At 37.7% G+C, this 20307-nt stretch overlaps 1 pseudogene; it reads left to right on the forward strand.

Annotated features, from left to right (window-relative positions):
• The first annotated feature begins 14986 nt into the window (after positions 1-14986).
• On the forward strand, positions 14987-17042 carry LOC101561418 (annotated as a pseudogene).
• The last annotated feature ends 3265 nt before the right edge of the window (positions 17043-20307 follow it).

A 20307-nucleotide genomic window follows, 5' to 3' on the forward strand; every position in this document is an offset into this window, starting at 1 on the left:
GTAGAGTGATATGTTATATTATTGGGTAGGAAGATTCACTAGTGCTAAAATATCAAGAGTTCCCAAATTAATGTAGAGAGCTGTATACAATGATAACCAAAATCCTAGCAGCACTTTTGTTTGGTCTAGTGTGGAAAAAAGTAAGGATCAAAGGATTCTGAGTTTACATAAGAAAGGATACAGAAACACTAGTAAGGGAATTTTTGAAAAACAAGCTCAACATTGGCCAAGCAATGGCCATGACTCATCCACATGGCTGACACTGACAAAGATTCTACAATCTGAGGTACAGGATCTCAGGATAAATCCTGAGGGGATTTCACTGACCTTATCAGACCCAAAAGCAACAACTCTTGTTGCATAAGTCCTGCTTTACCTTGGTCTTAACCATCCAGCAGAAAAGTATAAAGACAAAATAGAAGAAGTAAAGCCATGCTGTTATGTTGAGCTGTGGGGGACTCAGGTCAATAATTTCTGGCATTGCCAGTTAAACAGAAGACCCAATGCTATTATGGGCTACTGGACTCTTTCAGAATATTTTGCTGAGTTTACACACCTATAATATTCAAATAACGGAACTTAGAAAAAAAGGGGTATACAGATGAATGTCCATTTTGTATCTGTGTGTTCAAAGTGGTTAGTATAGATATATAGTTACATTCTCTTAATGAATAGAATGATTTGTTCTAATGGTGTTTGTAAATAGGATCTCAAGTCCGCATCTTGTACAGCAATTAACCACTAAGAAGAATATATGCAGTGTGTTAGTTATTGAAACTGTCCTACCGATTTGATTTGAAACTGTCTCATTGCTATCTGTTTATCAATAAAATTATGAAAAAAAAACAAGCTCAAAGAAAGAGTTGACAAAGTAAGTGGTATTATAAAATTATAATAATTAAAATGTTATTACATTAAGGGCTGGCCAAATAGTTCAGCAGATTCAAGTGCCTGCAAGCAGGCGCAGGGGCTGAAGGTTCGATCCCCAGGCCTGCTGTGCCAGCCCTGCCCCTGAGGCACGCTGAGATGGCAGTTGAGACTGGGCATAGTGATGTGCGCCTGTAATCCCAGTTCTTGGGAGGTTATAAACAGGCAGATCACTATGAGTACAATCTAGTGGTGAGACCCTGGACACTCTCTAGACCCTTCCCTAAAATACAGAACAATAAATAAATAAAAATAAAATGTTATTACTTTTATAGCCATGAAAAAGAATAATACATGAAAGAAAGACATTTCAGGAAGAATAAATTTTATAAGTGTATAATGAGATGATATCATAAGCCAGTTCAGGAAAATCTGTATCATTCAATAATTAGTGCTGACACATATGGATAAACATTTGGAAAACCATGTTCTACTTCACCCCATGTTACACTAACACCAATTTGAAATGCGTCAAACAGTGATACTTCTTAAATTACATCATAAAATATCTAACAATTTTGGATAAATGCTTTAAATTGATATAGAAACTTTCTATGAAAAAAATTGCAAAATATTATGAAGAAATAGCATATTAGTTCCTTTTTTAAATTAACTTCTCCCTAACAGAAGATCTTAGAGTAAGGGCAGATTCCTGTATCAGGGAGTCAACAATATAATGGTATCTTAGTTTTATCTTAGCTGCTGTAAGAAAATACCATAGCCAGGAAAGCTTACAAACAACAGAAATTTCTCTCTCACTTTCACGGAGGCTGGGATATTGAAGATCAAGGTGTTGACAGATTTGATATCTGCTGAAAAGCATCATCTTTCCTCTTAAGCTCATATGGTGCAAGGCCATGAAAACTTTCCGGATACTTTTATAATGAAACTGCTATGGTTTAGATCTAAAATGTCTCCCAATATTCTCATGTGTGTGGGAGTTGATTTAATCAGTGTGGCACTGTATTTAATCAAAAGATTCATCTCTTGATAATTTCAGTAACTAAATGTGCTGTTAGATTTGCCGATGTGGGAGGTAGATCACGCAGAAGTGTGTTCCAGCTGCCCCTGGACTGAAATCAGGAACCAAAATAAATATATTTTTTTTTAACATGGGATAGAACTCAGGCCCTTACACTTGCCAGGCAGGCACTTATGCCACTGAGTTAGCTCCCTAGCCCCCAAAATATTTCTTCTTTCATATTGCAGGTATGGGGTATTTTGTACCATCAGTGGATTAGTGACTAAAATTGAAATTTATACCAGAGAAGTGGGGTTATTGCTGTACTGTACCTGGTCATGTGGTTTAGAAGGCTATACAATTTGTTTATACGATAAACTTGTAAAGGTTTGGAGTCATTTGCTGGAGAAGCCATAGAATGTTATAAGCTGAGCTTGATGTAAGATTCTAGTTGGAAATCAGAAGACTCCAATACTGACAAAAGTGCAGACAGTAAAGGCCAGACTCAAAAGGTTTCAATTGGGAGCAAAGAATGATTGGAAGTTGGACTTGAGGCCATGTGTGTTACACTCTGGCAGAAAACTTGTCTACATTGAGACTTTTTAAGAGATTAAGGGTGGCATATTAATTAATATGGTAGAGGGCCAGACTGATAGCTTAGCGGGTTAAAGCGCCTGCTTAGACACAGGAGCTGGGGTCGATCCCCAGCCTGCCATGCTGGCTCTGCCCCTGAGGTACACTGAGATGGCAAATGAGACTGGGCAGGGTGGCACAAGCCTGTAATCCCAGCACTTGGGAAGCTGAAAAATAGGAAGATCACTATGAGTCCAGTCTGTGTATTGAGACCCTGTAAGTCCTGTACTAAATACAAAATAATAATAATGATAATAATAATAATAATAATAATAATAATAATAATAATAATAATAATAATAATAATGATGATGATGATGATGATGATGATGATGTAGAGGAGATTTCAAAGAAGCCAAATATTTAGACTGTGGCATGGGTACTACTGATTACCTTTAGCTAAAACTACAGATTGAAAATCTGGAGCAAATATTAGAGCCAAAATTTGTGAGAAGTTTGCAATTTCAACAGAAAAGAAGTCCCTGCGAAATTAGAGCTTTGGACAATGTGATTACTATGATTAGCATTAAAAAGAATTTTATATAGGAACAATAAGAAAGATGACTGTAAGGCACCTGAGGAATCAAAAACACTTTATCCTTCATTAGATTCAGGGGTGAAAATTTGTATGGCTTTCATTTAAAAAGATAGCCCAGTGGAATCCAACCTGCGCAAGGCCACAGAAAAGAACTGTTTCCCCAAGTTCAGCCATTTAGATACTCAGAGGTGTAACAGCTGTGATCTAAGGCTGGTGGCAGACTGGGTGTTATCCACTCTGTATTGATTTTATGGGTATACCGAACAGAAGAATTAGGAGGTCCTAGAGGCTTCCATCCATATTTTATCTTACTCTTCTTTATGTATTTAATACAGGGTCCACAGGGTCTCACTGCACAAATCGGACTTGTTGTGATCTTCCTGTTTTCAGTCCCCCAAGCGCTGGAATTACAGGAGCATGCCACCACACCAATCTCACTCCCCATCTCAGCGCACCCTGGGGGTGGGGCCAGCATGGCACGCTGGGGATCGAATCCCCCACCCCTGTGTCTGTCTAAGCAGGCGCTTTAATCTGCTGAGCTATCTGGCCAGCCCTTTCCACCCATATTTTAAAGGAAGGTCTCAGAGGTCAGACTGTAAGCATCTGAGAGGGCAGTGCATAAAGTTGTAAGCCCACAGACTCCAGGAAGCTAGAAATTCCAAGAACATGGATCATCTACTGAGGAAAGCCACAGGCAGTAAGCAAAGTCACCCTAAGAAAGAGTCCATGTGAGCTACAACTGGCAATGCTGTACAGGTGGGGCCTCACAAACCACTTGGACAGCATACCTTCCTACAACCTGCGCTAGGTGCTGAACATGAGAGTGGAAACTTTAATATTTTTATCACTGTATTTCAGTATCGCTTTGGTCCCTGTTATGATTTCTGTCTAGTAGTCCTGCCAAAGCCTCATGCAGTCATTGGGGTAGACTTCTAGAGGGTGAGATTAATTCATGATCCAAAGCTGGGATTATGGTTGCCAGTGCTACACCTGCCCTGAGGTGGGTAATCTGCATACAATCTGGGGAAGGGAGAGAGGCTTGCTAGCTGCCACAGCTGCTGCTCCTCCCTTTGTGTTTTGCTGTCTTCCACCACCATGAGCTGCTGCCCTCTGCCACATGCCACTCTGCCTTAGAGCCAACCAAGTATGGACTGAAACCTCCACCAACTGTGAGCTAAATAAACCTTTCCTTCCTTAATTTTGGGTGTTGAGTATTTTGTCACAACAATGAAAGAAAAGTAACTGAGACAGTCCCATTCTTTTCTATCTCCCTATTTCTGCCTTTTAGAATGACACTGTTTAGCCTGCTTATTTGTATGCCAGAATTGTTTATCTTTCTCATTTATTTTTACAGGGATTCAAAGGTAAGAGTTTAACTTGAGTCTCACAGAGATTTTGTACTTGGACTTTTCAGCAAGGCTAGAATTATTGAAACCTCAGTAATTCTTAGAGATTGGCTAAATGCATGTGGCATAAGTAGATATGCATGATCACAGTCTTTGGGGATCACAGGTGAAATGTTATGGTTGAAATCAAGAGTGACCCCTAAATCTCTCATGTGTTCAGAAGGTAGCTTTTGGAAGGTGACTGGATGATGGGGGCACTGTAGCTGAATGTGATGTTAGGAGACAGGCCCAGTCAGAAGAGGTGAGTTGCGAGGGACATGATCTGGAAGGTTCTGTATCCCTTCTCTCCCTAGGTGTTGGCCACCATGAAAGGAACAGCTTCTCTTCACTGTAGGCCCTTCACCATGCTGTCTCTGCATTTGAACCTGTGAGCCATATGCTGAAACTGTGAGCTAAAATAAGTCTCTCCTCCTTTAAGCTGTGCCTGGTACTATGTCCCAGTGATGAGGACGTCCCCTCTTAGCCATGTGAAATATAGTCTAAGATCCCTAATAGATGTATAAAATAATGGAGAGTAGTGAACCCTATGGATACTATTTTTCACATATAATTGAGAATCTCCACCTTTTCTCCAAATGGCAACTTCACATAGCTTTTCTTTGGCATAACCAAATTGCCAGCATTACTATGTTTGAGCTTTAGGACCATTATTAAATAAAATAAGGGTTATTGAAAAACAAGCACTGCAATAGCACAAAGTTGTTTGATAACCAAGATGGCAACTAAATGACTACTGGGGGTAGGACACACCAGTGGGAGGACACATAACAAGGGAATGATTCACATCTTGTGTGAGACACTGTGGGATGAAACGAGTCTCATCCCACCACTCAGAATAGTAGGATAGTGTAGTATCAATTTAATATTTTCAGACCATGGCTGACTGCAGGTCACTAAAAGTATGGAAAATGAAGCTGCATATATCAAAAGTGCAGGGGCCAGTGAGATAGCTCAGAGGACTAAAGTGCCTGTTTAGGCATGCTTAGGCAAGTGTAGGGATGGTGGTTTGATCCCCAGCACCACATGCCTCACTAGCCCTGCCCCCAGGCCGGGCTGAGCTGGCTAGAGTCAGGGTGTAGTGGCACATGCCTGTAATCCCAGCACTGGGGAGGCTAAAAACAGGAGGATCACTAGGAATCCAAGCTGCGCAGTAAGACCCTGAAACAACCAAATACATTTTTAAAAGGTGCAGACCCTCCACACATTCATTTCAGTGATCTTCATAAAATTATACTGCTGTACAAACCTGTAGCTGTTGATCTTACCAGGGTCTCTGTACCTATTGTTACCTTCCCCTGAACCTTGTAGCAAGCATCTAATGATTCTGCCTTTTCTTTTCATTTTTTCATTTGCTTTTTCCACAATAAAGAGTGTTCTCTAGTTCCCCAGGAATGGTAGATGATCAACTTCTTTTCTCCAGAAGTCTGCCACTTTCTTCACTATGAAATTCCACATCTCTGCTCACTTTGCCCTTTGGTCCTCTGGGCACACTGTTCTGTGGCAGTCATGTTAAACCCGTGATTGCCAGCAACGAGCACCAGAGGAACTCTAACAATATGAAGAGATGGTGTACATGTCTTCAATGGCACAAAAGAAAGAGAAAGTTAGAGAGATTTGGCAAATGGGTATGAGGAGGTAAGTGGGAAAATAACCCACCAGGGTTGTGATCTGGGAGAAAAAGCATGCAATATGTACATTTTCAGTGACAGAAATAATGAAGGAGATTCAAGCAGCTGAGTCCCAAGCCCATGTTGCAAAAGTACCCTGGGTCTAGAGAAGAGCCTGGATGCCTTTCAAGTGCATCACTTTCCCCTGTTCTTTCTCTACCCTGACTTTTCTTTAATCACTTCCACTTCAAAAACCCTTCTGTTTAGCGACGAGTAGGGGCTTTGAGCCAGACCCTTAATACTAAGAAGCAGACTAATGTCCTTTTGCGCACACAGAATCCCAGTTTTACCATAAAATTTGAATTTTAATATATAGTCACTTTTAAGGCAAAATTCACTAAGTGTTCAGTAAAGTGAAATGGAATATTAAGCTGTTCTGTAATTAAAACATGCTCATTGAAATTATCATGTATTTCATTTTCAATAAGTTTCTCAGTTTGTAGTCAATATGAAGTTGGTCTTACCATGAGAACTCTACTGACAATAGAGTTAAAGATAGTGAATGTCACCTGGGAGAAATTAAGCCTTGCCCTCACACTACCTTTCTGATTTCCCACAGAGACCAATGCTATGAGACCCCTGACATGCTTCCCATTCCTTGTTTGTGATCACGACTGATTTCAAACAAAGTGCTGGTTTCTGTCTCATGACATTGGCTTGAGAATACAGGCAAATGTGTTTTCAGAGGAAAATTTTCAAAGTATGTAACAGACCCCAATAACAAAACAAGAATAGAAAAGGAATGTTGATAGGCAGAAAGAGAAGCAAGGTGCATTACTATTGCATTGGCATCCTTCTTTAGAGATCAGGGGAAATATGGCAAGCGTGACTTCTATTACCATTATAGAATATCACATTCAGCTGTGATGGAGCAGAACAGAGAAAGTGTATCCCGAGGTATTTTCACTTCATGCATTTGGCATTGTTATTAGTTATTGCATTTAAGATACACTAGTCTGTTTATTCCTCAAATTCTCTCACAGAGAAAACATTAACCATGGACAAAGAATATTTGATGTTACAAATTATCTAGCTCACTGGTCTCATTTCCCGTTTAGTATGCAATTATTTGTTTAGCTTCCCTTAGCAAATGAAATTTCAAGGGCATTTCAAGGAATATAAATAATATAAAAAGAAAGTGCAGACCCAAAGAGTGTTTCTTTCCTCTTTTCCTTATTTATTTATTTACTTACTTACATTTTATATTCAGAGACAGCACGGAAACATGCATATGTATGAATCAACAAAATCACGTTAGCTAAGAAATTGAAAATTGTACTCCACTAGAACATTTGTCTTGCTCTAGAGATCTTTGTTATGGATTTGAGGGACTAATAAAAAATCACCAGCATGACTGGAACAGATGTTTCTTATGGACTTAGGTTGTTAATAGTCTTTTTAGCTTCTCCTAAGGACTTAAGCAGATTCCTCACTTGTCCTCAATACCTGAAATAATGTTAACATTGTCCAAAATGTACACCAACAAGCTACATTAAAAATGTCATAAATTAGAAAGAGGATATTGAAGGTTTTGGCAAAGCAGAATAGATTTTAAAAGCAGCAAAGAAAGACAGATATTTAATAGATTAAAAATAGATCCATAAATAGAAGATATGCTGAGATAAAGACACATTTTAGACATATCAATAAAAGCATGAAATAATTATACCAAAAATAATTAGCTAATCATTTTCTTTTTAAGGCACAAGATAATGCATTTCCACACCAAAAATCACCAAGATCCAAGAAGCACACAGTAGAAAATGAACTCAAATTCTGTTTCTATGTTGACGTTGCTGGAAGTGCTTTTCTTGGGAATTCATATGCAATGTTCTTTCTTCCTAAGCCCTTACAAGTTGCTCCCAGTGGAGGCCAAAATTGATCAATTTTGCAGGGACCAAAATAGGTAAGAAACAGCAGTTAACAAGCTTCCTAGAGTCCCTGGGAAGGCTGTTTTGTTGCCATCTTCTTAAACTGCATGAGTAGGTGCAAATGGGGCACCTGCCCCAGCCTTGCCCTCTCTCTGCCCGGCTCAGTTGGAGCACACCCCTTAAGGCCATCTTGCCATCTGCTTCTTCAGCTCCTAGTATTGCCCACAATTTATTTTGTTCTCATTAATGAACGATGACACATGATGCGAAGCAGAGTCCAGCCTAGTGGTGTTGTACAATGCTGTGTGCTTTCTCCTGCCTATTAATCACAACGAGATATGCAGACGTACGCTGCTTTCAATCCCTGCTTTCCATTTATAAACTATGTAAACCTGAGTAAGTTTCTTGAAACTTACTGAGCCTCAGTTTATTACTCTAAAATCAGGGTATATATTATTTATTTGTCAAGACTATTGTAAGCTAAGAATGCATAATATACATGAAAATGTCCAAAGTAGCAAGAAGTACATGGTAAATACTCAAGAAATAGTCATTATTACTAGTCATTCATTCGCTAATTCCACAGATATAGGCATGTATATGGATAAATGAATTATATAGAAAATAAGACCCAGACCTCTCAAAAAGTTCCTATTCTGGCTGATAAAATAAGTATGTAAATAAATAATTAATCTGTACAATAATAATTAAATGTGTCAAGAAAGACATGTATATAATTAGAAGTCAAAAAATAAAAATAGAAAAACTACTCCAAAAAAAATTCTAACCCCATTTCTTAAAAATTTTATGAATGTAATAAATTAAAAAATACAAGAAGTAACTCAGTGAATCCCAAGCAAGAAAACTAGCAAATGTTGTACAGTAATCCCTCGCTATTTTGTGGTTCAACTCTCACAGATTCACTCACAGGTTTTCAAGAAATATTAATCTAAATTATTTATCGCGAATTTTTCTATATCACGGAATTTTGCAGTAGTGTACAGTATAGGTATGTTGTTAAAATTGCATAGGTTTATGAATTTAGAAAATGGTTAAGAACATTAGAAATGTTTCTTAAAAGTAGGAAAGGTTTACAAGAGTGTGGGAGGATTTATAAAGCCTTAAAATATATAGAAATATTAAAATAAAAGTAGCGTCACTACTTCACTGGCTTTCACTTATTGCGAGGGTAACCAGATTGTAATCTCGGCGATTAAGCTGGGGACGGCTGGGTAGTCAGATTAGAGGGAGCATCTTAAAGCCATCCAGAGAAGAAAGACATAACCAGAGGGAACAATGGTAAAAATAATTTTTCCTCTGATGGGAAAAAATTAAAGCCAGAGGACAATGAGTAACATTATTAAATTTCTGAGAAACAAACTAAAACTGTCAAGTTACAGTCCTATATTCCATGGAAATTTTATACCAAAACTGAAGATGAGGGGCCGAGGAGATGGCTCAGTGGAATAAGCGCTTCCCTGGCAAGCCCAAGGGCCTGAGTTCAATCCCCGGTTCTGCCAAAATAAAAAAAAATAAAAAAATTTTAAAAAATTAAAAAAAAACTGAAGATGAAATAAAAATATTTTCAGATAAGTAAAAGTACAGAGGATTCACAGTTCACAGATCTGAACAAAAAGAAATATAAAAGAAAGTTTTTCAGGCTAAAGGAAATAGTGCTAAATGGAAAGATAGATCTATAACAGAAAATAAAGGAAATGATTAAACTATGGAAAATGTAAACATTTTTTAAAATCAAAATTATTTAAAAGACAAATATAATAAAAACAGAAAACTAAAATTATAGTAACCGTATATGCCATACATTTAAGCCCAAAGGGCTGATGGACATAAACTGCTGTTAGGATTTTATAGAAAACATTAAGCGGGAATTATGATACTTCATGATAAATTTAGAGCACAGTGTAATGCTGAGTGAAATCATTAATAACAAACAAACAAATAAATAAAATAGTATAGGTAAAAGTTAATTCCAGAGACAGTATGAAATAATAAAAATAGTGTATTAATCCAAGAGAAATTAAAAATCAAGAACAAGAAACAAGGGAAACATAGAAAACAAATAGGAATATAGTAGATTTAAATCCATAAATATAAATAATGATATTAAATGTGAATGGATACAAACAACAACTAAACTAAAAGTCAGAGATTGTTAAACTCATAGGAGAGAGACAACTACAAGAGACAAAGTGCAGATATAAAATCTAGATAGTTGAAGATTAAATATAAACGAAGTCATACCATGCAAATGTAAATAGACATAAAAAGGGGGTGGCTATATTAAAATCAAATCAAATTTTCAGCCTACTGGAAATAAAAGAATATTTTTAACCATACACTACAGAAAAAGGCACATTGCTACTGACCCTTCTCAATAATAATAAATGAGCCAGTTCAATAAAACTATATAACAATATTCAATGTGCATACAGCTAAGAAAAGTCACCAAAGTGAGAGAAAACCTGACTTAACCAGAAGGAGAAATAGGTAAACACACAATTATAGTTGGAGATTTCAGCACTCCTCACTAATTAATAGAACAAGTGGACAGAAAAACAGGAACTATAAGAAAAACTCAAATGGCCCAATCAATCAACTTGACTTACATGGCATTAATAAAAAGGATCACTCAACCAGCACAAACTACACATTCTTTTCATAAAACATATTTGGTACAAATAGAACATTCACCAAGAAGAACCATATTCTGAGCTAGAAACCCGTTTCTGTAATCTTCAAAGAAACAAAATTATACACAGCATTTCTCTTTGATCACAGTGAAGTATAAAGCAGAAAAACAAAAAAGTTTTTTCTTCTTTGAAAAGATTGATGGAATTCCTATCTAGAAATAAAATTTTTAGAGAAGAGAAAAAATGAGGTATCAAGCTACAAAAAAGAGAATCCTTAAAACCAAATCACTAATACTAAAGTGTATACAAGATGTGTTTGAAGGGTATGGCAAGGGTTTAAATTTCTTAAAATACACTACAGAAAAAGATACATTGCCACTGACCCTTGGCTTTGGGCACACTTAGCCCATTATTCTCGCCACTTTCTGAAGCAGTTCAGGAGTCCTCTTTTATGTCTTTAGTTGTGCTGTCATGACTGACTTGATGTCCTAAATTGATTCAAAATATTTCCTGGTCATATTGACTTTAGAGAAGACTCAGAGGCACATGACAACAGATCCAAAGAACAAGATGCATGAGGACACAGAGTAATGTTTTTATGTGACAGGAAGTGCTATAAATGATTGACCAACCAGGAGTAATCCAAAAGTACACTGAATGTTTAAACAGCTTGTTACAGTGAAGGACACATTGCTTAACCTCACTATCTGTCTGAATATCAAATATCTTAGACATAACATGGAACAACTTCTGACATTGCCAGTCCTGTGGATAACCCACTACTATTATGGACTACTGGACTATATTAGATTATTTTGCTGAATTCATGCACCTACAATATTTAAATAGCAATGGAATACCTATCTCTGACAAAACTAAACAAAAAAAGGGATATAAATGAAGGACTATTTTGTATCTATATATACAATATAGTTAGGATAGATATACAGCTACTTTCTCTTAATTCAATGAGAAGAAAGATTTGTACCAATAGTGTTTGGACAGGATATCATGTCTGTATCTTGTACTATGAATAACCTCTACAAAGACAACAATATGCAATGTACTAAATATTGAAACTGTCCTACTAATCGGTTTTGAAACTGTCTCATTGCTATTTGTTTCTCAATAAAAATAATTTTAAAAAGACACAGTGCTATAAATCCCTTTCAAAATGCTCAAAATATTTACCCTTGCTTCAAACATGCTTATCCCATTGTCGTTGATAATGTGGGGTTTTTTACTGTAGTAAATTTTTTTAATTTAAACATTTACTGTACAGACAGGGGAGATAGCTCAGCAGCACAGTGCCTGCCTAGTAAATGCAAGATACTGAATCTGATTCCCAGTACCAAAAAAAAAAGTAAAGAAACATTTATTGTAGTTTGTTTAAAATCTCTTGAATTGAATTTACATGCATAATACCAATGCATATTACTCTGTGTATGTTACTTGGTATATAGCCAATCTGAAAAGGCTATATATAGTATGATTCCAACTATATGATATCATAAGAAAAGAGAAATTATGAATACAGTAGAAAGGTCAGTGGAGGTCAGGTGTTTGTGAGAAGGGAAAATGACTAAGTGTAGCACAGAAAAGTTTTAGAGCAGTAAAACTATTCTTCATGATTCCAAAATGTTGAACATGTGTCACTGTACAGTTCCCAAGTCCCACAGAAGGTACAGTACAAAGAGTGACCCCTTCCACAAACCATAGGAGTTAGTGAATATGAAAGCATTGGTATAAGCTCACCATTGTAACAAATGAGTGGCATTAATTACAGATGCTAATAATAACAGAAACTTGACAGAAAGAAGCCAAGGGAAAGTAGCAACTCTGTACTCGAGTTATTTTTTGCATGTGAACACCAAACATTGTTCCAAGAATGTCTATTTGGGGGAAGAAAATATTTGCTGGCTATTAACCTGAGAGAGGGTTAATTTCCAGAATATACAAACAATGCCAAAACTCTCATCATAGAAAAAGTAATCTGATTTAGAAATGGGCAAATGATCTGAATAAACACTTCTTAAAAGAAGAAATACAAATGGCCAATAAATATAGGTAAAGAGGCTCAATATCATTAGCCATCAAGAAAATATAAATTGAAACTACAAAGAGATGTCCTCTCATCCCAGTCAGAATGACTATTATTAAAAATACATAAAAGTGCAAATTATAGTGAGAATGTTGCAAAAAGAAAACCTTATCACTGTTGGTGAAAATGCAAAATAGTACAACCACTGTCTAAAAACATCATGGAGGTTCCTCAAAAAACTAAAATTGAGGGCTGGCCAGATAGCTCAGAGGATTAAAGTGGATTAGGCAGAATGCAGTGGCCAGAGTTCGATCCCCAGCATACTGTGCCAGCCCCACCCCCAGAGTGCACTGAGAGGGCGATTGAGACTGGGTGTGGTGGCACAACCTATAATCCCAGTGCTTGGGAGGCTGAAAACAGGAGGATCACTATGAGTCCAATCTGTATAGTGAGGCCCTTGTAGACCCTGCACCAAATATATAAAAAAAAAAAAAACCTAAAATTAGTATATGATCCAAATGTCTAAATGCTGGCTGTATATCCAAAGGAAGTGAAGTCTGCATGCCAAAGAGATACTTGTGTTTGTTGCAGCATGATTCATAATTGCTAATGTGTGGAATCAACCCAGCTGCCCATCAGCAGATGTACGGATATGGAAAATAAGAATTATCTATCGGGGGCTATTTTTACCTAACAGCAAACAAAGTTCAGTCATCAGCAGCAGAATGAGTGGAAATGGAGGGCATCCTACTAAGTGAAATACATGAGACACAAAAAGACAAAGATTGTATGTTTGCTCTCATGTATGAAAACAAAAGTTGGCCGTGAAATCACACAGTGACTGTTCAGGACTAAGGAGTGTGTCAGGGAGGACACTGGGGTAGTGGGATAAGGGTGGAAGGGTGGGATGTGAAGAACGTATACAGTATGTATGCATGCAAAATTACAGTAAATTCCATTAGTGTGTGTTAATAAAAACAAATAAATGTAAATAGTCTATTTTTAAAAGGAGTGCTAAAATACTATACCAGCAAAAAAGATATTATTATAGGACTTTCAGATATTCAAAGATAAGGAACATTATGAAAACTTTGTTATTAAATTTGAAGGAATACATAAAAGCATATTGCTTGAAAAATACAATGTGAAACAAGGAAAAATAGAAAGCATAAATGTCACTCTAGGGGGCCAGGGAGATGGCTCAATAGAATAAGCGCTTCCCTGGCAAGTGCAAGGGTCTGAGTTCAATCCCCGGTTCCACCAAAAAAAAAAAAAAAAAAAAAAGTCACTCCATACATTGAATAACTTAGAATTATAATTCAAAACATTTCTAGGTGACTTTGCTGGTGGATTTCATCAAATATTTTTTAATAAAGTCATATAAAATCTTTCAGAAAACAGAATGAAGAAACACTACTTAGCTTATTTAATAAGATCATTAGAATCTTGATCTAATAAACTAATAAAGGCATTATCAGAATAGAAAATTGCAGGACAATAAGAAAATGAAATCCAGCAACGAGCAAAGAAATACCATTTCATTGAGCAGCTTAACATAAAAGTTCCTTTAACATTCTAAAACCAATCAATTTAACTAATCACATTTAAAAGTTGAAAAAGGAAAACAAATGATCATCTTGATATATACAAAAACTTAATTTGATGTAAATCAATATCTTTCATGATCAGAACTCAGAAAATCAGTAATATGAAGGGGCATCAATGGAAATGTGCAGCTAGTAGTTGTGAATAATTGAATGCTTCCCCTTAAGATCAGAAAGAATGTCTGCTCCCACCAGTATAGCCTACATTGTGCCGAAGTTCTAACAGATGCAAAAAAGAAAGAAAAGAATAAAAGCAAAATAAACTGTAAAAAAGACATGTCAGTATTTATTCAAAACTAAAGTCCTATCATTTGCAGCAAAATGGATGGCACCGTATGACATCATGTTAGGTAAAATACACCAGTCACAGGAAGACAGGTGTTATATGTTTTCCTTCCTATATGAAAACCAAAAGAAAAAAATTAACCTGGAAGCTAAATAGTGATTACTAAGGGTTTCTAAGTAACAAAATAATTATGTATGTAGAAAATCCAAAAAAAGCTATGTGCCAAAAGAGCTAGAAGAACTAGTGAATTTAAGTGATACCAATTTACATGATCATTGATAAATTGAATGTGAAAAAATAACATCTAAGATATTAAATGCAAATATTACAGCTAAATTACTAAAACATGTGGGAAAATCTGAACGCTAAAAGCCATAAAGCCTTGTTGTTTGTTGCCAACCATGGTCAATCCCACCATATTCTTCGATGTTGCTGCCGAGGGCGAGCCCTTGGGCCACATCTCTTTTGAGTTGTTTGCAGACAAAGTTCCAAAGATGGCAGAAAACTTTCATGTTCTGAGCACTGGAGAGAACAGATTTGGTTATAAGGGTTCCTGCTTTCACAGAATTATTCCAGGATTTATGTGCCAGTGTGGTGACTTCATGCGCCACAATGGCCCTGGCCGCAAGTCCATCTACAGGGAGAAATTCGATAATGAGAACTTCATCCTGAAGCACAGGCCCAGCCGTTTTATCCAGGGCAATTGCTGGGCCACACTCAAAAGGGTCCCAGTTTTCCATCTGCACTGCCAAGACAGAGTGACTGGAAGGCAAGCGCGTGGTCTTTGGGAAGGTGAAAGAGGGCACGACATGGTGGAGGCAGTGGAGCGCTTCGGGTGCAGGAATGGCAAACCAGCAAGAAGATCACCATCACCGTGTGTGGACAGCCCTAATGCATGTGACTTGTGTGCACTGCCACCACCAGACCAGACCATTCCTCCAGCTCAGGAGAGCACCCTGCGCCCTCCCTGCTCAAAACACCCCATCACTCTGCTCTTATTGCAGTTCTTTGGGTTCCATGTTTTCCTTGCTCACTTCCAAATGTACCTGGATTGTAGAGTTAAGTTTATGGTTATGAATAAAGCTAAATAATGGTTAAATAAATAAATGCCATAAAATAATGAGAGAAATTAGTAGGAACCTACTGAAAGTTCTAATGTGCTTAAAATGCCGCAGTATGCAGAATTTCAACTCCCACAAAATTAATATGTCAAGATTTTTAATCTTGTGCACATAAGAATGGGAATATATTGAAAATGAGGGCCTTCAGGAAGTGAATAAGTAAATTGAGGCTGTATGTTTGGACCATAATTGAACACAAGTATCCTTATAAAGAAAGGAAATTAGGGCACAGACAACACACAGACTCAGTGACAAGTTTGTGAGGCTTAAATGATGGGGACCACCTGAAACCCAAGGACAGGCCTTGGAAAACCAAACATGTTGAAACATTGTTTGTTTATTTGTTTTGGTACTGGAGATCAAACTCATGACCTTGCCCTTGCAGGGCAAGTGCTTATGCCACTGAGCTATCTCCCTAGCCCTCCTGTTGACACTTGGATCTGGAACTTTCAGCTTCCAAATATTTATGTTGTTAAACTACCTACTCTGTAATCTTTCATTCTAACAGCACTAGAAAACTAATATAAATTTTAATTTTCCTCAAGCTGATCTATAAATGTAATGCTATTGTAATCAAAACTAATGAATGTACTTTTGTAGAAATTAATAAGCTGATTCTAAACTTGTATAGTAAGATAATGAATAATATAAGTGAGTTACCAAAATAATCTGGAAAAATAACATAGATTTATATTACCTAATATGAAAACATAAGAAAGCCACTACATTCTAGTCATTGAGGTATAGAATAAATAAGTATATCAAAGTAACAGAAAAGAGAATGCATAACTAGTCACACTTAAGATCAAGTGATTGTTAACAAAGACACTAATGAATTTGTGGGGAAGAAATTTTTTAACAAGAGAAACATACTTAAAAAGTAATTTCAGTTCCAACATCAGATCATACACAAAAATTAATTGAGATATTTTATAGACTCAATCACAAAGTAAAAGCTACAAAATTCTAAAAGACAAGTTTCATGGCATCAACTAATACAATTTTTCTCAGGCAAGACACTAAGAGCACTAACCAAAAAATATTTAAAAGACAAATGGAACCTTATCAACTCCAGATAGGTAATGTCCAAATTGAGTTAATTTTTAGGACATTTGGTTGCTGTCCATTAGAGAACTGATTGGTTGTGGGTGAAGAGAAATCACCACATACATTTTGGTAAGTAGAGATGACGTTATCTGTGTCAACAATGTGAAGTAGAAGTAATAAACAGTTTTGTTTGATTGTTTTGTTCATTCAAGGACAGTTAGGAGATGAGATCCAAGAGGATGGGCACTCAGATCAAGAGGCATTGAAAGTAACCGTGAAGGCTGTTTAACCCTGAGTGAGGTGGAAAGCTGCAGAAGGATTTCAAGCAGAGGGGCAGCAAGATCACTTATGAAGAGTTTCCCTGGCTGCTGTGCATCACAGCAAACTCAGAGGTAGGGTAGAGGTACAATATTCAAGACCACCAAACACAGAAGTGGAGAGCTGAGTTAGGCTACTTCAGTGGTTCAGACGGGAGTGGCAGCAATGGGGAAAGTGGACACAGTGCGGTGGGCCACAAGACATGACATCCGCAGTGTAAAGGTCAAAAGGTTATTTTGGCTCATGGTTTCAAAGATTTTAGCCCATGGCTGGCTAACATGACACAGTAGAGCAGCACCATGGTGGCCGAGGAAAGAACAATCAGAGAGAGAGAGAGAGAGAGAGAGAGAGAGAGAGAGAGAGAGAGCTGGAAATGAGAACATACCTTCTAGGCCCCCGTGAGCCATTTCCTCTGTCCAAAGGCCACCTCTGAACAGCACATTCAGCCATGAAGCTCATCAGTGAATTAAGCCATTCATGATGTAATCACCTTCCAAAATCTATACTTCTGAACATATGAGATTTGAAGTGAAGGAAATAATTTAGATATAAACCATAACATATAGATGTTCTCTGAAGGACTAGCCACTTGCTGGTGTATTGTATATGGGGTATAAGAGAAATAAACAAGTTAAGAATGACTCTGAATTTTTTAGCCTCAGAACTGTTAGAGGCACACCAGAGCTAGTAAGCACTCAATCACCATAGCTCCTGCCTTCCTTCCCCAGAGCAACACTAGTGATCATTACTGGCCCTTGTCCAGCCTAGTTCAGCAGGATAGAAGCTGCATGTTGTAAATTTCCCAGGGCCTTTCCACCACCCTCCCCCTTGATCTTGCCTTCCCCTTCTTCCTGTCCCTGGACAAATTCAATTTCTTCTTTTCTGCTCACTACTTTTTTCATTTGGCATTTGTTGGGACTGGTTCTCAACCCTCATCTCTACCACTTTATATATGAACTCTGTCATTTTCAAAATTCCCCTGTTTTTATGTGACTAAAATCTTGGGTTACTAATGATTTGTATCTCTGTAACAAAAATGAAAGCCTGGAAAAAAGCCCATGACAGTTTAGTTGGATCAGGAGAGAAGTTCAGAAATCATAAGGTTTGAAAACAAGCCATTTGGAAAAACCATGGCCTGCTGTATGAAATCCAACACACATCCTGTTCTTTAAGATCTGAGATGCAATACTAGATTATTGCCTAGAAGCAACAGCATCACCTAACTTTCTTATGCAACTGAAATTTCCTTTGTGTAAAGTAACTTCTCCTAATTTTTCTGAAATCACCATACTTCCTCCATTACTAGGACAGAATTTCCAATACCTTCAACTTAAAAGAGGAAAGGTTTATTTTCGCCTCAGTGCTTCAGATATTTCAGTCCATGGTTGTCTCACCTTAAGGCAAAAACATCATGGTAGATGTTATGGTCTGTGTCTAGGTGTCCCCACAAAAGCCTCGAGCAGTCATGAGGAGGCTTCTGAAGTTTGTGATTAATTCATGATCCAATGTTCAGATTATCAGTATGAGCACTACACCTGCTTACAGATGTGTAAGGAAAGGAGAGAGGCTTGCTATCTGTCACAGCCACTGCTCTGCCTTTTGCCCTTTGCTATTTTCAGCCACCATGAATGGCTGTCCTCTTCCATATGCCACTCTGCCTTAGAGCCAGCTGATTATGGACTGAAACCTCCACTAACTGTGAGCTAAATAAACCTTTTCTTCCTTAATTGTGGCTGTAATATACTTTGACCCAACAATGAGAGAGAAGTAAATGAGACAGAATTTAGTACCAGGAATGGGGTTGTTGCTGTGACTATATATCTGACTGCATCTTCAAGAGCCTTTAGGAATGGCTTATGGGAAGAGACAGAAAGCGTTCAGAGATGTCACCTACAAAAGAAGCACTTGAATGACTTCAGCTGGTCTGTAAGAGAGATTATAGTCAGAGCTCAGAAGATCAGAAGACTGACAGAAATCCTGCCTGTAAAGACCAGACTTGGAAGGTTTCTGTTTTGAAGAAGGACCACATTGGTTGCTGGACTCCAGACAATGTGTGTTATAGTTTGGCAGAAAGTTTATCTGCATTTTGCTCATGTCCAGAGAGTTTGCCTGAGACTGAGACTAAGTGAAGTGGGCTAATTAATCTGGCAAAAGAAATATCAAGGCAGTCAAATGTTGAGTCAGTGGCATGGCTATTGTATAAAGTTACAGTCAGAGTTATGCTGAGAATCAACAGCAAAGAACCCAGAAGGATGATCTAAAATATTGTGAGTTTGGCTAGAAAGAAAGTACCAATAAAACTTTGGACTACTAAGATAGAGCTGAGAGGATCTTCATTGCTGAGAAGAAAGAAGAAAATGGAAAAGATGGCCTGAGGGTATCACAGGAGGCAGCAAGTCTCTACCCTTTACAGCCTCAGAATTACAAGGGTGAGGGACTTTGTGTTGGGAAGAAAGCTGCAGAGCACCATGCTCCAGAATGGAAGCAGAGGCCACACCAGAATGGTGGTGGCATAGAGAATTTATTCCTTGGAATCAGAGTCAGGGTGGTCAGCAATCCAGGCATTCAACCCCTCCAGGCAAGAGAGAAGAAAACCTAGTTACTGCTCCAGGGGGCATCAGACCTTGGCACCATCCAGAAGCATTGGTCGTAGGTGCAGGCAGAATGCAAGAGTTCTGAGGTTAAGAAGGCTTCCATCTAGATTTCAGAGGAAAGCCTGGAAGGCCAAGAAGTGTGCCTCTGAGAAGGGAGTGTGTGAAGAAGACAGTGAAAAGCCTAATGTACAGTGGAAACCCCAGAAATCTAGAAAATCCAGGACCGTGGATCATCCAAGGAAGATTTCAAGGAAGGAGCAAAGATACATGAAGCTCACAATTTGCTACAGATTTCTTCAGTTGTTCCACATGTATCTACAAGACTTAATGATTGCCCTTCTGAATTTTGGACTTACTTTGGTCCAAATGCTTGGTATTCTGTTGTTTATACTTTTTGGAAAGGTAATGATTTTCTTGTGCCACTTGATGTTTCATTTATATAGGGGTTCACAGCTAAGAGTCTGCCTTAGGTCTCTGAGGAGACTTGGGACTTGGACTTTTCAGCAATACTTAAACTGTTAGTACTTTGGCAACTCTTAGAGATAGACTAAAATGCCTTTTGCATAAAAGGATTGCATGATTCAGAAGATTCTTTAATCTAGCAGTTAATTGGAAAGATTCTCACCCTGACTAACTATATAT

Source organism: Octodon degus, unplaced genomic scaffold (assembly GCF_000260255.1).
Source record: "Octodon degus isolate 3935 unplaced genomic scaffold, OctDeg1.0 scaffold00074, whole genome shotgun sequence".
Lineage (NCBI taxonomy): Eukaryota > Metazoa > Chordata > Mammalia > Rodentia > Octodontidae > Octodon > Octodon degus.